Source organism: Urocampus carinirostris, chromosome 1, assembly GCF_059441175.1.
Source record: "Urocampus carinirostris isolate Australia breed hairy pipefish chromosome 1, RoL_Ucar_1.0, whole genome shotgun sequence".
Classification (NCBI taxonomy): domain Eukaryota; kingdom Metazoa; phylum Chordata; class Actinopteri; order Syngnathiformes; family Syngnathidae; genus Urocampus; species Urocampus carinirostris.
This window is the reverse complement of record NC_142349.1, coordinates 37,273,969-37,292,622: the sequence shown is the minus strand read 5'-3', so window position 1 is coordinate 37,292,622 and position 18,654 is coordinate 37,273,969. Positions and strand designations below refer to the sequence as shown.

The 18,654-nt window shown below is 39.0% G+C and overlaps 1 protein-coding gene across 2 annotated transcripts in view; it reads left to right on the top strand.

Annotated features, from left to right (window-relative positions):
- Positions 1 to 18,654, top strand: part of dpp6b (dipeptidyl-peptidase 6b) — a 697,001-nt gene that overhangs the window by 393,824 nt on the left and 284,523 nt on the right. Inside the window, exon 26 of one of the 2 annotated variants that reach the window (XR_015850703.1) lies at positions 11,532 to 11,599. The exons of the other annotated variant lie outside the window; for it this stretch is intronic. The gene's annotated coding sequence lies outside the window, so the exon portion shown is untranslated. Of the gene's footprint in view, positions 1 to 11,531; positions 11,600 to 18,654 lie in introns of those variants that run through there. 2 annotated transcript variants of the gene reach the window in all.

Sequence of the window (18,654 nt, the reverse complement as noted above, 5' to 3'; positions counted from 1 at the left end):
AAAACTAAAAATTAGGTATCAGACAAACATTGTACTGTCATTAATTATGTTGTTATGTTGGGATTCATATGTATTGCTAAAGCATTTTTTTTCCCATTTAATCAGAATGTTCTTTAAAGGTGCATTGTGTAATATTTGACCACTTGACGGTAGTATGTTGACTAATGCGTATAAAAACCTGTGCCAAATAAGCACCTGGCGACGACTACTAGGGACTACTAGGTATGGATTCCGCTATGTAAAAGCAATAAATGATCAAATCAATGTTAGCCTTTTTTTTTTACTGAATTAAGGTTTTTTTGTACCACTAGGTGGTACTAAACATTACACAAGTCCCTTCAATATACCATCACATCATTAAAGCATGTAAAATAATGAACCCTCGTTGTCGCTAAATTGCTAAGATAATTGCAGTTGTCAACCCTAATAAAAGTTAGTTACTCAAAACAACTTTGCAGAATCATAAACTTTTATTAGTCATCTCCCAAGAATATTACCTCTCTCTGAACTCTTGATGACGAGTAGATTGAATATTTGCTTGAGCCAAAACTCGCTTGTACATTCATCGTCTTAAAGTCTACGGTCCTCATAAATCCATTTGACCACAGTCTGGAGTATCCTTAACTAATAGGACATTTTGGAGGGATAACGTGACCTGGCATGTGCAAGGTCATATGAATATGTATTGTAGTTTGCATTTGAATATTGTTAATTAGGGTTTTTACTCACCTTGTCGAGATGACAAAGGTGCTTCTCTACAACTATTTTAAAGGATAATTGTAGGACGTCTGATGTTCTTTCAAAGTTGGCAAAAATGATGTCCTATTTTTTTGGGAGATCCACTCTTTCTGATAGCACAGAAGGGCAGAATATATTTTTTCTACTGAACAATATGAAGCCCTGATATTCTCCCAAAGCTAATTAGAACTCATAATTAGTTATTTTCTTTCCCTTTGTGAAATGGGAGCCCCATTTATAATTGTTATCCTTTCCAGTGGCATGCTGTGAAGTTGTGTCTGGTTAGGCACGGTCAGATTTTCCAAAACAAACTATTTTACATCTTCTTCATCATTTGATATGCAGGCCAAGAAAGCAAAAAAATATAGCACAGGAAAAATAAAATAAAACAACATTATCAATAGATAAATAGTACTCCATCATAAAAAAAAAAAACATGTCTGAATAAAAACTGCTGCATGGATTGTGCGCCAAATCAGAATCTTTGGTCTCAATATTGCCCTCTACCATGAACCAAGAAAATCGTGTATCTCATTCAATATCTGCAGATGCTCAGCACGGTAAAATATTAAATACTAATGGTATTATTAATATTCATAATATGTTGTGAAAAATCAGTGATTTTGAAAAATGAAATAAGAAATTGTGAAGTTAAACGAGGAATAACTTTAACACAGAATAAACATAACAATGTAATTTAAATGTTAACGTTTCCATGATCACAGTTGAGGCACAGCTTCAACCTGCCTACCCTGACTGCACGTCACTGAGAGTATATTTTTTCGGTAATCATAGCAGAACGCATACATTGAGTATTGGAAACTTTTTCAAAAATTTCTAAAAGGGCCAGGATTCATGCCATGTAAATAGCTGACAGTGAATGTGGTAAAGCACTCAAAGGTCTTGGGGCATTCAAAACCTAGCACCAAGGGTATGTTTTTTCCAGTGTTTTTCAACTAATTAATTAATTGCTGGCATAGTGTAAACATATATTTAACATTTACAGTCAATGCAAACTGAATGGGCCCCAAAGTTAGTATTTGTGTAAACCTGCTATGACATGCTCTTATCCAGTTGGTAGCCCAGTGGCTAACAAATACAAATATGTTATCCCCTAACGTTGCTCAAAAATTGCCAATAAATGTAAATTCTCATTAAAACTTGGACATATAGCTAATGTTATGGCCTCCCACCCATTGCAATGTTCTTTGGAAAAGCTCAAGAGGGCCAGTACCTAGATTTGTGATGAAAAGGGAGTTGCCCAAATCAGTGAACTTCATGCCACGTCCCAGCATGGTTGGAAACAGCTGATCTAGTTTGGGAAAGACAGTGAGAAAGTCACGAGCCAGCAACACTGAGAGCCTCTGAGGGGGAAAGTGTGTCATCAGCATAAAAATAGAAGCCTGCTAACGAATTCCTAATCATACCCCTCTCCCCGCTCTGCCCGTTTCCTCGAGGGGCTGCGTTAAAGAGGTTAAAACACCGGCTTGTGCATGAGAATATGCGTAACGTCATCTCGGGAGATTATCCGGTGAACTTTTTTTCCTCTTTTTTTCCCCCGAATGTTATTACTCATAGGAGTAGTCACTAATTATCTCTCACACAAATTACGAAACACATATCCTTCCATTTCAAGAATCTTATCACAGACCACAAGTTGTCCCCCATTTCCTGACACTCACTTATTTTGTTCACTGAGTGACACGAATGCCTTAGAAGTAAAACGCCTCGTTCGAGGAGCATCATTCTTGAATCAAGCCTGACTGAATCGACTAATGCCTTGCTTCTTTTTCGACTGAACAACTTCACCGTCCTTGAGAAAAAAACCCACACGTTGTTTTTATCGCGACCTTGTTGTAATTGATGCGGAAAAAAAGTAGAAGAAGTGGAATTTTAAAAAATCCTTTGTATTCATCAAAAAGAAAATGTCAGTGTTCCCGCTGAGTGAAAAAGTGCTTTTACAATCGTGTGAAAGGTTGCGAGGGGCTTTTAATTCACAACGGCTGATGGAGGTGCTGCGTGCTTGGCAGCGCGCTGCGAGCGAAAAGCCAGACGCCTCCGTGGCCTTTGTGTGTCTCTGTTTGACCAGGCGTCTTCTGGTCCTGCAGGAGAGACAAAAAAGAACAAAGTGGCCATTATCAGCCCGATCACATCCTTTCGCTTCTCCCGTTCGTCGACACTGAATTGGACTGGGTCTTTGGAAACACACAGGCGACACCTTGAGCCGTGGACAAACATCGACACACAATGGTGTGCGGCGGACGCTGTGGTTGCCAGGGCGACGGTAGGAAACAGTGCAGCGGTGACAAAAAAAAGGGAGGGGTCGGTAATGTGAAAAGACTCAGCAAACAGCCTTTTTGAAAAATAGCTCCCTTTTTTCCTCACAAACACTGTAAAGCATCCATTCGCTAAAATGAAGTTTTTATGACTGACACTATAGCTAAACACTAAGCCTTTGTGACAAAAATACCGTATATTTTTAAACAGGGCCTTCTTTTACATTCAAGGAAACTGTGGGGGTCAGATGCATCGACATTTCGTTCTGTATACACGTGTACTAGAATGACAATAAAGTAGATCTGAATCTGAATCTGAATCTTTTCTCCCTGCTCTTGACCCAACAAAACAGGAGAATCCATCACCTGATCAAAAACGCAATCTAAATGGAGGTCTGTTTTTTGGGTGGGTCAGGTGGTGCAGGTAAGTAGTGATAACTGAAATCACAATGTGGTCTACATATCCAGATAAACATTCACATACATGCCAACTACAGGTAACCCAATTTGAGGCTTAAAATGTCATTAAGTTGGGCCGGCCGGGCTTCTCTCTCGCCGTTTCCTGTTTTTCCCCTTCATGGTGGATCTGCACAGCATCCACTTACTTTTACTCAAGTAATTATTTAGATAAAGAACATGCTTACCAAACTATTAGTTTAACTCAGAATCACTTAATCCAAATAAATGTTCATCCTTAGTGTTGGGGTAAAGAATGCGCTGCTTCCTTCATCCACCTCCCTCACGTCAGACGTCCTCTCCGCTTCTCCCCAATAGCTTACAAGCTTTACAAACTATCTTTCTGCTTTTCAGCCAAATATTTCACTATTTGCAGCTTGTAATCTGCAGAATACAATATTCGTTTAAGTGCCATTTTGTTCAGTTTCACGTTCGTTCACTGCACGTCGGCGAAATGCGCCGAAACGTTCATCTTGGCACTAGACTTGCAGTGCACACTCATTTTGAGAAACTCGGCACCAAGTAAACCCCAAGATGCGCAATTCAGGGGAAAAACATGCAAGGGCGAAGTAAAACTTCGTGTTTACTTTGGCGGTGAATTAAAGCTTCAGGTTTATTTCAGGCTCGCTTATCAAATCATTTTAATCCGGCGGATTAGGTTAATATATCCGTGACTTGGGTTGGGTCAGGCTGCATTTTTTAGGCTTGATCTTACCTCTAATGCCAACCTTTTGACATTAACCCTATATTGACTAAGGATCATACAGGCTTCCTGGAGTTTTTGTTTGTTTGTTATTTTGTCCATTAAAGAGTTCAAAATCATGATCTGAGTGATTATTTTTCACACCTTTTTTTTTCAGAAACACAAACTTTAAATATCTGGCAAGATCTACCCAACTATGTACAACAGTTTAACAGGAAAAACAAAACAAAAAATTGATTTGGATTTGGAATTTTAAAGACCATAATGAAGTAGAGACTGGAACTGAACATGAACATGTTGTAAGATAACATCAACTGAAAATGTAAACTGTTATAGAAAATATTTTTGAGTATTGCACGCTCAGTAGTGCGTACATTTCACTTGCTCTCTGGCGCTGAAACCTTCCAGTACAGGGTAGGATGGTGTTCAGCAGTATCCATCCTAAGAGATAGGCCTGTATTACTCTTATGGGAAGATGACTAATGGAAAGGTAGGTACATTAAAATAATAACCATAATAATGTTACAAGAATTACTAAAATATCAGCGGATAAAAACTAAAAACATAGAATATAATAATAACAACAGATACAGATACATGACTAACCAATTCAATGCCCCTTTGACAATCAAAACTAATAAAATATTGTTAAAATGATTTATTTTTTTATTTTTTGGGGGGGGCTAGAGAGGGTTACAGATAACAAAAATACTTTACAAAATGCATTACTTACTCTGGTTGAGCTCGATCCGCTCCGGACAAACGTGTTCTTTCATCCAACTCTGCAGTACCAATGCCTCAGAGATAAGGGCTATAGAAATAAATGGGACTTGACTTGAAGTGACACGTGATGTTTTTATAAAAGGGTGATCACTTGTCAACTTGCTTTTGAACTTACAGTGCCATGAAAAAGTACTTGCTGCCTTCCTGATGTCTGTGTTTATTACATATTTGTCATTCAGATCATTGAACCAGTTTTAATATCACGCAGAGACATCCCAACGAAATACAAATTGCAATTTTGAAATGTTGATTGAATATATTCAAGCTCTGCCCAAAAGTATCAAAAATCTCCGGGCCCCATGTAAAAAAATATTTGTCTTGTGAACCGAAAAGCAAGTTGAGCTACATTTGCCGGCAATAACAGAAATCAAATGTATACGAAAATGGATAATGAGTCTTTCACAGTGTCTTTCATATAGTGGTGTCATGAACAGTAACTTTAACTTGGGCTGCTTTGCTGCTTCAGGACCAGGACAACTTGTTGTGGTTTATAGATTTATTTAAATGTAACCAACACCAGTAATCCCAATTTTCTGTACCACGGACCGGTGCAATGTCTTGGCTTGACTCAAAGGTAGCAATAAACATGTGTGTACTTTTTCTAAAATGATAATAATAATAATACTAATAATAATTATATTAATGATAATGTTAATAATAACAATAATAATCATATTAATGAGCGAAATGCACTTTTTAATCATCTGCAATATTTGGGTGTCCTTGCTACATGGCACAAAAATAGCAACTCTACGCCAACTCACGGCAACACACTCTGCTCGCTACCGTAACGTTTAACGCACCATGTCACGTCGATCCGTATGTCAAATCATCATAAATACAACGCAGGAACTCCAATTAGAATCCTTGTTTGTTTACTATCTATGTATCATGACGTATAGGCTGTAGTTGACCATTCTCTACCCTGTTTGGTTGTAAGTGCAGGAATTTGATTTGATTCAGCCTCTCTTCTAAGGTGAGAGTTTCTTCGCTCAACAGGCAACTACGCTCGCAGGAGTGAGCTACAATGACTTAATTCAAAGGCACTGCCTCGACCCCCAGTTCATGTTCACCATGGCTGTTGAAGTGTCAGTAAAACAATAATAAGCAAAGAATAATAGAAAGTATTTTTCTTTCCATGCGGCCTGGTACCAAATGACCCATGGCTTGGTGGTTGGGGAGCACTGCCCTAAACCATGACATTAGGGTGGTTGACTTGATTGTCATGGAAAGATACACACAGTTTTTTTCCACTACTACCTGTTTACATTTTTATAAAATGCTCAAACACATTACAAACATTTTTTGCTCAAACCACTTTTAATAAACATCCAGCTGTTGGGTAAACAAACGCCCTTGGCTGCAAAATGAGGACACGCAACCTCAACAAAAGGGCTGTTAACTTCCTGACACGGCTTTGCTGTTTGTTTCAAACATCACTCGGCGTCCGCTAATCAAATTCACACATTCATCTCTTTCTAATTGGCGCAGGCTTGCAAAAACAAACAATCACATATGCATTTAATCTGGGAGGTTCTAAGTGATGGAAAGCTCGAAACATGCGGGCAGATGTTTTCATTGATCTGCCTCAGTATGTGGAACCAATTATTTTGTGACGTGCTTTTATAGAATTAAACTACCTTGTGGGTGGGAAAGGTTGGTTAAAGGTAACGTTTTGGGAAAGTGATACTATCGCATACTTGTCACAAAAAAACGACTTCTTTAATCAAATTTTACAAATATACTACGGTAATCACTCACGACTTCGCGCTTCGGTTGTCGCTGGTCCACTCCTTCGGAAATTTAAAATGAATTGTCATTCTTGTTATTGTTAACAACGTTTTGTGCATTGTGTCCGGTAGCAGACAGCATTAGCTATCACTGGTGCAGGTTGTATATGTGTGTGTGTGTTGGGTGGGCGTGACTGCCTGTGTTCGCAACTGTGATAGGCTAGGCTATGTTCCCAGTCAAACAGCAGGGAAACGCACTTGTCTATGTGGCTACCACAACTAACTGTGAAGCATGGCGACAACTTTAGCAGCTTGTCACATTAAAAAAATAATAATCAATTAAATACGCTCTTAAGAAAGTCAGAAGAACGCAAACACATTTTGATCAACAGCAACTGCTCTGTGGATTATAATCAGGTTCTGGCAGCGACTGAGGCGGCGTCAGAAAAAAGGCAATAGCAGTGTCCTGCTACAGCTATGTAATAAACCTCAACTCCCAACTTCAGGTAAGATTCCCAAGCCTGAATCTTACTAATGGCAGATCCATTACTCATGTAAAGGATGACTGCAAGCTACAGCCAGTGGTAAACTTCTACATTTGGGACTGTTGTATTCTAATCATCGTAGAGACCTGACTCAACCTGAAGATACCCGATGCATTGTCTACATTGCTTTCCTTTCCTGAAAGGATAAGCCCTGCAATTTCATTACACTATTTTCAACTGCAATTTGGTGTAATGTGTTTTTATTTGTTTATCTACAGTTGTTTTTTACAGTAATATACTCTCAGACAGTAAGGATGTCATCTCGAGATAAGTTTGACCCTTGGGGCATATTATAAAGGAGCGAAGCTACTTTGCGGACTTTTACTTTTGATGGGGTTTCAGGAATTTCAATCAGGCATTGAACCTTCAGAAGTAATTCCACAGGTGGAAATAGTATTCCCAATCTGACAGCTGAAAATCAAGAACGCCAAAAACTAAGCTGTTTTTATTTTCCCCACCCATAATTCTTCCTCCTATCCCTTTTTCTTCTTTTCTTTCCCTGCCTTTTGCTCAAGACTTTTCTCTCCACCTGCCAGCGCTGCATTGGCCTTGTCGGAATCCGAGCAATCCCCACTCCACTGCGGTGTATCCGTCTGGAAACTCCACAGATGCTGGCACTTGTTTCTAGCGGGCGTGCACGCATGCTTACGCACACACACCATCAAAACAAGCAAAGTGATGGGATGAAGATGTCAGTTATGGCAAATAGAACTCTGTCACACTCCTCTATAACATCTTTGTCACTGTTTACCAGAGCGAACAGTTACGCACACGCATGTCGACACACAGCCATTTCTGGGCAAGGGTTTCTGTTATGACGTTTTTGTGAGCGGGAAAACAATGATTGAAGAAACCTGAAGGAGTATGGATCTTTTTTTTCTTTCATTGATTTATTAGCAATGAAATTAGAAATTGGTAGTGAGAACTGCCTACACAGTGTGTATTACATTAAGGACTAAATAAAGCATAATTTACCCCTTTCTTAAGTTGTTTTGTATAGACTATTCTCTAAATCTCTAGATCTTGAAGCTTAGAGCCTCTTTTTGTTAATGATTGGCGCAAAGGGCTACTAGTCTAAAACACACAATTAACAATAGTAATTATAATAATAGTTTTTGAAATATATTATATCTGATTTTTGGAAAGGGGTAGCTTTGTTTTCAATAAAATATAAATAAAAACATATTAAAATTCTGTACACCTTAAAAAGTATCATTAAAAACCTGAGGAGAAAATTGTATTAAAATGAAGTAATTAGTCTTTTGAAGTAAAATGTTTTGTTTGGTAAGCAGCTCGTTTTAATTGTTGACTTAAGGTTGATTGAGAGAATTGCTCTACCTAAATAATGGAAATATTAAAATAAGAAAAATTAAAATAAATCAAACATAATTTTGTTCATTAAAATAGTTTTATTTATTTTACTAAACAAAAAGTTGAAGCTAAATTTATTCTACAAGAAAATAAATTAGAAACTGTTGTCCTACTGAAATGTGTCATAAACCAGGAAATAGACGGCAGACTAACAAATGGCCGGGCGAAAACAAAACTAGTAACACCGAACCCTAACCCTAATGTTATTGGGTCCGGAAGGCAACTGGTGCAGCGTCGGGAGAGAAAGCAATAGCGAGGCACTGAGAATTCACCCCTGTTGAGCCTGTATCTTACCAACACCAGACCTATTACCCATGAACGGATGACCTGGACCTGCAGTATTACTCATGGGAAACCGCTACGTTTGTGACTCTTGTATTTTAATCATCACAGAGACCTGGCTCAATTCATGAATCCCCAATGCTAGCTTGCAGACACTCTCTCATCGCTTTCTTACACTTGAAGGAGAAGCCCTCCAATTTGATTGTACTATTGTATAGTGACATTATAGACCATTGATTCAACTGCAATTCTGTGTTTCTGTGTGAAGATATATGATTGTTATTTTGTTACTGTCTTTTGTATTTTATGGTACTGATATCTGATGAATATTTCTGCTTTGCAGGTTTTGACTATCGTGGGACTTTTTGGAACGTGACCCCCACGAAAAACAAAGTAGTAGAGTAGTGTAATCCATTCCAGACCCTCCCAAAAAAATCCTTAATTAAATTTTTCCCCAGTTATTTTATACTCGGGCAGCACGGCGGCGCAGTGGTTAGCGCATGTGCGGCACAATTCTAAGGTCTTGGGAACCTCCTGTGTGGGTTCAAATCCAGCTACCGGACTTCCTGTGCGGAGTTTGTATGTTCTCCCTGTGCTTGCGTGGGTTTCCTCCGCGCACTAGGGTTTCCTCCCACATTCCTGCGATTGGCTGGCAACCAGTTCAGGGTGTCCCCTGCCCACTGACCGATGATTGCTGGGATGGGCTACAGCACCCCCGCGACCCTACTGAGGATAAGCGGTGCAGCTAATGAGATGAGATGAGATTTTATACTCTCTTGTCATGGACACCACCAATAATAAATAATCATTGTTTGGTCCCTTTTACCATTCACTTGTAATAAATGCACCGTCCCACCAATATCAAGCCATCATAGTTTTTTCTTCTCCAATATTATGTGATCCCTTATAATGTGCTTTGTTCCCACCAATGCCAAGACCAAACCTACACCCTTGATCAGAAGCATACAGACCAAACAATTACAAAAATCAAAACACTAAATTAATCTGGCAAAAAAAAAATGTATGCTGAAAAAAGAAGGCCCTTTGAGTCATTCCCCAGAATGGGCATAGTGTGAAGAAAAAGTGGCCAAATAAACAAACCAAAGTACAGGTCTCCCACATTTTTTTTCACTTTTGTCAACAGCCTTAGATGGTTCGTTTATTTTTGTGCAGAAATGATTCCGAGTGGGAGGCAGCAAAAGAGAGGGGTCTCAAGCACTCAGGTTGTTTTTCTTGAGTCTGCCGGGGAGGGAATGAAGGATCACGGGGTGAGGAGTCAAGGGGAGGACAAGGTGACTGATTGAGCCAAGGCATTAGGTCAGCGTGAGGCTGCTGAATCAAACCCAGCAAGACCCTCCTCAAGACCGACTACGATCAAATGCATCACGGGCCTCCGTCAACACGTGTGTCCCACCGGACGCTATATGACTTCCACATGTGCACTCGGGCCAGGCTGCGGCGCAATACACATTAACGGCCTTATCAGCACGCAGCTCACAGCGCGGCGGCTGACAAAAGGCGGGTTTCGCCAGAATAATGGATGCGTGAAATCAATCTGAGAGTTTCAAAAGGTCATCATGTGCAAAGCGACAGCTCCCGGAGCAAAAGAGGAAGCCATATAATCTGTGAAAGGGGTCCGCACAAAAGCCCCCAACAGCAGGACTTTAATTTAAAACGGGTGAACACCAGTTGAATTGTCTGGAAATTTAAAAACCAGGGTGCTTTAAAAAGACGCCTACAATTAATGCTCAGCAATCATCGCCGGACGCCATTGAGGAGAAAATGATTCTGCTGCGCTCGGTCCATTTATGAAAGGAAATGTATTACAAAGTACATGCTGCCTTTGCGACGCCATTCATTCACAGCTCTTTTAATGCAGAATTCAATTATGCGAAACACCTGAACAAACAATATCTCAAAGACAATTATCCGCTGCCTTGGATACGCTTGGATAACAAACTAGCAGCGAGAGAGTGTGTTGGCATTTTGGGTCCACTCGAGTAGCGAACGTTGCTTCCAAGGCTGCTGAATTCAACGCACTTGACCAATTAGCGGCTTTTGTAAAAAAAACTATTCTCTTTTTCTATTTAAACGATTTCTCAACCATAATTAGCACTCTTTGTTTGCACAAGCAGTGTTTGACCACTATCTTTTTTTATGTTTTGAATCATAAGGTGAAAACCTCTATACTCCCATTAATTCTGCCGGTTTGGGCCATTTTTTTTCACACCTGAATAAATTGAATACAATTTGGATTATTGGATATCCCTAAAGGTGGATTTTGACTGGTTTGCCCAGAAGTTGGCAACCGAAATGTTGAAAGAACCATATAGGACCAAAGAAACAAAAAACAAATTTTTCTAGAGCCGCAAAAAAATTAAAAGCATTATAATGAATGCAACACACGCTGAATGTTTCTATATAAGCAATATTAGATAGATAGATAGATAGATAGATAGATAGATAGATAGATAGATAGATAGATAGATAGATAGATAGATAGATAGATAGATAGATAGATAGATAGATAGATAGATAGATAGATAGATAGATAGATAGATAGATAGATAGATAGATAGATAGATAGATAGATAGATAGATAGATAGATAGATAGATAGATAGATAGATAGATAGATAGATAGATAGATAGATAGATAGATAGATAGATAGATAGATAGATAGATACTTTATTCATCCCCGAAGGGAAATTCACATTCACATTAGCCTTATGTCAAAGTGACTAAATTGGATTAGAGGTAAAATCGGGCCAAAAAAATCCAGCCCAAGCCCAACCGATTAACTTGGGGTGACCCCGAAGTAAATCAGAAGTGCATAGACGAAGTACAGCTTTGGGTTTACTTTGGGCTTGGTCCCTCAAATAAACTGTGCACTTTGGAATTGAAGTCTCCGCAGCGCCGAAGTGCATCGCTGAAAGCGTGTTACTCAAGTAAAAGTACTGTAAGTTCACGATAATATCACTCAAAAAGAAGTAAAAAGTAATAATCGAAAAACAGTGCGCGCGCCGCCATCTTGGATCTTAAAAGATGCATGTTTATTTGATAGTTAATACGAATGGTCAACACAAAAAAATGAAAGTGTCGCAGTCCCCAGCACACACAGTACAAAAAAAACAATAAACCAATTAAAAAAAACGTTGTTATCCCCCTTATGTGTAATAAACTGAAAATAAATACTATACTTCCAAGTCGAAAATGGATATCCTCGTCCTTCCGTTCCTGTGCTGCGGGCCCAGTGTACTCTTGATTTGTGAGATCATTGAAGAGATGATATAATCCCAAAACGGTTTGCTGACAGTTGTATACGGAAATGTTTTTAACAAAGTTATATCCCTTGTGTATGACGTGTGTCTTTTGATAACACCATCAGTAAAAGTAAAATATATATTTTTAAGTTAAAAAAATATTAACCACCACTCCGTAAGTTAAATAAGCTAACTGTTAGCATCGCTTCTCCTCCCTCTTCATCTACTACTCCGCTTTCTCCTTTATCATTTGTGACAGTCGGGATGCTCCATGGCAGTTAGCGTTCTGCTTCACACAGGTCAATCTGAGTACCATGAAAAACATCTGGTTTGGGGGAGTAGATTTGTCAATGGCAGTGCTGTGTTGGTTATCCCAAGAACATTACACACAAGAGTAACAAAACACTCGTGCAGATTTGTATTCCCTTATGTAATGTATGTTTGAAACGCAAAATCAAGTTCCCATTGACTTTGTTGGGAATTCAAAGTGTGCAACTTTGTGGGAATAGATTAAAGAAAACATTGTTTCTTTACTTTGTGACCTCAACTCAACCCTTTCGAAAAGCCATTTAAGGATTCTCTTGGCGGGCAATTGTGAGCAATAAAACCCTAGCACAAGTTCAATTTCAGTGACCTCTGACATCGCAAATTCCCACAGAGACACTTTGCAGTGTTGTAGGAATTCTTACGAGAAGAGTTAAAGTTCCAGTGGCAAAGAATAACTCCTCATCTCCCAGTTTTACTACCTATGGCTGGAATAACCCTGTGTAGTTAAACTTATACATACGTTCTCATTGAAAGTTATTTATCACCATCACATGTACATCAAAAAATACCAACAGCATGATTAGGGTAGTTGATTTTCTGGTTACCGAGCTGAGAGAAAATTACTTTGGTTTGGCTAGAAATTATCATTAGCTGATAATGATGAATTGGCAAAATTGTACTGACATGCCCACAACTATCATTTATTCCTACAACTAGCCAGTCTAGTTAAAAAGATGGGTAACATAAAATAATATTTAAACTTTTATCTGACTCTACAGTTTATTTGGATTTATTTTGTGAAATAATAAAACACAAAACACACTAAAACACACTTCTACTCTATAGCATATGCATAACCTATACTTTTCGTGGACAATATCTCTGTATTATTTGTGATTGCAACATCATTTGCTGTCTGGTAATCCTGAAAGGGGGATGCCACATGTGCGGTCCCTTCTCAAGGCTTCTTTATTTTCCTCATGTTGAGGTTATTGAGTTTTTCCTTGCCCTCATGTAGGTTCCAGATCAGGGGATGGTGTAATAATAGTCTGTGTAATAACCTGTGAAGCCCTTTGAGACTCTTTGTGATTAAGGGCTATACAAATAAAAATGACTTGACTTGACTTGAATTAACTATATCGGCCTTTTCACCACAAAAATGTGTAAAAATATACGTAGAAAAGAAAAATAGTACATACATTATCCAAACCATTATTTTTATTTTTTTAACAAAAACATGAACCTAACATTTAAGAAAACAAAAACAAGATCAACAGAATTTATCTACTAACACATTTCTATTTTTACATTGGCAGTGCTTTGGTATTTGTTCTATTCCAGTCAACCCAGAGTGACTAAAATGTCAAAAAATTGAACAAAAAAATGTTGTTTTTAACCCCATTATTTTCTTTACGGGGAATGGAGTTTTAATCAAACCTGACAACAAAGATCAGATGCTTGAATTTCTATCCGCAAAAAACACTGTATATAAATAAATGTTTATCTTTCAGATAGCTGCCAACATCACATCCATTCTCTGCCTTATACTTCATACTGTGTGTATAATTTCCTAATTATGAGGGTTTAATCACGCCTTTGTCCTGGCTAAAATTCTTAAGATACTTTCCTCTTTTGCAAGGTGCGAATGTACTTGGAGTCGTCCTTCTCAGTTGAGTTGCTGGCTCAGCCATGTTTCTACTCGTAAAAAGCCAAATTCAGCATTGGAAACGATCACGAAAATGGAGAAATGCGCAAATCCATGCTAGATTTTTCTGGTGGTGTGAAGAATGCCGAAGAAAAAGACATTTAAAGGGACATCTTCTTTTATTATTTAGCGCACATTTTCCCTTTAATGGAATGCAATATTTTTTCACTAAAAGTAAGAAAAAACTTTATGTGGAATTGATCAAATTGAAATATTTGAGCAAATATGAAAGGTAGGATTTTTGGTGTCAAACAACAGACTTCATTTTTACCTACACTCCTATCGCAGAACAATGATAATGTTGTTTTTACAGGCCTCTTAACAGAGACCAAAGAGCCCAAGCGAACTCTCTTGGCAAAGCTACTGGCCCATATTGATTGGGCAAGGGCCCAACAGGCCCTCACTAAAAAGAGATTAAAATATCAGGCTTGTCTCGGACGTTTATGGAGTGTGTGACCTCAGCCTGAGCGAGTACATACATCATAGTCCATCTCCGTGAGCCCGGCAGAATGTTGAGCGCTACCGCACTGCAGTGACCGATAGGAACTGCAGTACGGGGGATCCGCTCAGGAATTGCAGGTGAAATGTCGGTGTAACCTTTTCATTAAAAAGTCACATCATGTGCGCTCACATGTTAATGTTCGCACTCGGGATGGGCGATACTGAGAATTTAAGTATTGATCCCTTTCAAGTAGATACATGGCAGTTTTGATCAATACTAATACTTTTTCTTAGAAATGTTATGATCATTGAATATATGAACCATCTCCCTTGAGGTAGTTTATATTTACGTTAAACATAGCACAAAGATTTTAGGAAATACATATTTCACTTTTTTATCAAATAACTACAATTTTTTTTTTTTTAAATAGAAATATTTCTATTACAACTGTTTCAGAACAAGAGCCAAAAGAGTCAATTAAAAAAGCGGCAATGTAACACAATTACACATATGACAATACCTTTGAACAATACCCTCCATTGAACAATGTTTTGAAAATAAAGTCAGAATGTACAAATAGTGTATCTTAATCAACCTAAAAACCTTTTACAGAATAGAAAATAAAATACTTCAAATACAAACCTGGTTACAGAGCAAAAGTCACGAGAGTCAAAACCCAAAATTCAGAGTTATGACAGTGTCTGAAACTCGTGACCAAAAATTTACCAAACACGCCCCATTTTTTTGAAACACAATAAGACGACTAATTGCAAAAAAACATTGTTGCAAAGTATTAAGGATTGATAATCAGAATATATAACAGAACAACACTTTAAAATTAAGTTTATTATAAATCTACTTATAACATTCATTGCATGGATATGACATTGCTGTTTTCCATCTGCCATCAGAATGTACCTGTATTTACTCATCTTCATTCATGCAATATTTGCGTTGCGTCGTCTGCTACAAGCCACGATGCTTTTAATGTACGTTTATGTTTTGTAGTGTCACAAATTGTGTTCGCTTCTTTTGAATCTTTCTTCTGAGGCTGAAGTTTTGGCTTGATTCCTAACCACTTGTCCATTTTTCTTGTGTTATCTGTGCGTCTACTTTGGAAAATGATGTGCAAATGCCTTATAAGGCTCGGGAAAGTCCGTAAGCACTAAGTTATTCGATGCAGGCTTCTGATTGGCTGCCGAGTATGCAAATTGCCAAATGAACCAAAATTCTGAAATTTTCAAATAAAGCAAATGTTTGATTTGAAAAAAAAAAAAAACGTTGTCAGCCACCCGAGCGGAGACGTTTTGTAAGTTGTACGCCCGACGTAGAAGATGCACGCCCTGGGCGTCCGGGCAGGCGTTATTTCAGATACTGGATATGATCAAAAAGCGATTTTGTTTTTGCAGGTTTTTGTTCAGGAACATTAACATGATTACGTTTTTGGGTGGGGTGAACTTTTTTTATGCATTTATGTAAATTTGCCTCAGTCGCAGACAACTTTACCACACAAACGACACTTGACATTTTCCTTCTCTGTTATTGAAAGAAAAGTCAGCACCACGCTGCGCTTCCCGTTTGCCTCTGTCATATTTAGCTTTGTATAAGGGTGTACAAGTACATTCGGCCCTTTCTTCTGTATGGCAGGCAAGATGGAGTAGCAGGTAGGTAGGGAGAGCCTGTAAAGTAAGCTACTTTTAGTTATTGTGTATTTCTCAGGCTCATATGTTACAAATTAACTTGCTAAGAAATTAACTTGTTTAACCTGATGAAATTAACTTGTTTAACCTGTTTTTCTATTTTAATACACAAGTAATCATTCACACACACACGCATATATAGACTCACTCAAAGATACACGCATTTCAGTATTTCTCCATTGTATGTAATGCTCATGCGTGACTTTTCAATAAATACGCGCTACTGAACCGGAAGTGGTCAGAAAGATCCGGACAGCCAAATGGGCCACATTGCTCTAGCTGACGAATCCTTCTCCTACTGCAGTAGTCCCTTTAAACTTTATTTCCTGCGTTTGCCTGTTTTCTTTGGTCAGCCGAATGGGCCGGGTCTATATTTTATTTTTGAACCCGACAGAGCCGCTAAAAGTGCGCCTGTCAATCACCCAAAAAGGCATAAACCTAGAGAATGGCCGTTAGCGCTCACCTATGTATATATAGAAGCAGTGCTCTGAGGAGGTTGGTGGAGGGCTGAAGTATCGATTCCAGGACACTACTATCGATCTGTTCCAAGTACTTGTTTAGTGTCGATAATATCGAAATTTGAGTCGATCCGCCCACCCTTAGTTTGCTCGTTGTTGCCCTGGATTACGTCTTCAGCACCTTCTTTGGAGGGTAAAAATGGCTTCTGTGGCAACAGTAAGGGAGAGCAAGGATGTCAAAGAATGTTTGCATCCACTCACAGCTATTTTCATTACAGAGCGAGCTGGTCCTGTCAGCGTCTTTTCATTACACGGGCCCGTATATCCACCGCCGGTGTCCGAGCGGTCCGCTGCGTCGCCTGTCAAGAAAAAGCGCTCTCGGGGAAAAGTCGGCCTATCTCCCGGATTCCGCCCGCCCCTCTCCCCGCTACCCTCGGCAGGCGAGAGAGGCCAGGCAGAAAGCGAGGAATCGTGTTTGCCATCAACAGCTCAAGAGAGTAGCATGGCAGCAAGATTGATGACACCCTCCCCGAAAGTAACAAAAGAACTCCTGTGCACGAGGGCCCGCTTATGGAGCTTGATAGAGTTGTCATCCTCTTAATAAACAGCTCGGATATGTCAACCGCCGAGGCAGCGGGAGGCCGACGACGCGCTCACCCACCGAGCCACGGGCGGGATCACCTAGTGGCATGGCGGCACACACGCAACTCCGCATGGAGCCCCCCCCATGCGTGTTAGCGAGGCAATTACCGGAGAAGAATAAATACATGACAAAACGTTCCCGTTTGTTGGCTCGTGCTGCGGTGTGACAGACTCTGAGCCAAACTGCAAAATGACTCCCACTCAAATTTAAATGCGTTTCTGGCTGCGATTTTCTTTTTATTGCAAATTGCACTTTTCCTTTGATTGAAGGTATTTACAAAGACCAAAAAGGCAAAGAACATGTAGTGTTTCTCCACACAATTATGCATATATTGCAAAATATTCCACGTGCCAGGGGAGTCGAGATGTGTAGTCTAAAAGTTTTATCTAGCTCGTCATTAAAGGAACACATTATTTCGAATCAAAAAGTGTTTATTGTCATATGCATGGTAAAGAACCACGTTTCCCTGCACAATGAAATGTTTACTTTGCTGTCCACACAGTTGCCAGCGTAAAAATAGAAAACAAGAAACTATATATGTGGCGCAACAAAGGTTGCTGACTAGTTAAAATGATATATTTTGGGATTTCTACGTTGTTTAATCCATATTTGACTGTTAGGGGAAATGTATTAGTATTTTTTAAGGGTATTGAGTTTTGTATGTGAGAAAAGGATAAGTAAAGTACCAGTATACCACCACTAGATGGCAAAGTCTCACAGGTCAGAGAAGAGTGCTTAGGCCAGGTCTCGCGGGACCTCACGTGATTTAATGAGACTTGCTCAATAAATAATCCTTAATGTCAACAAGTAAATGGTGTCGAGACTGACATTTACCATCTATTTTGCAGGTGAGATGTATATACTGGTAACACGCTTACTTTGAGGATGATAATATGTGAAAATATGTTTGTAAAGGTTGTTTGTGATGTCTGTAAAGTTTACAAAAAGTGAAATAGTACGAGTGAGTTGTCCGTTAGCATAAGCAACAAATAGGGCCTTGGGTGAGGTATGCTATGTTATGCTGCACTAACTTAAAAGTGTACTGTGATGTTCATTTGTATATTTTGATACCAAACTACACAAGGTGGGTTGTTGTGGAAGGTACATTTATGGTGTTTTGTTAAATGATTCTTGAAAAGTACCAATTGATGGCAATTCTATTTTATATGTTAAAAGGGATTTCACGTGATTTAATGAGACTTGCTCAATAAATAATCCTTAACGTCAACAAGTAAATGGTGTCGTGTGAGACTGACATTTACCATCTATTTTGCAGATGAGGGAAAACAACA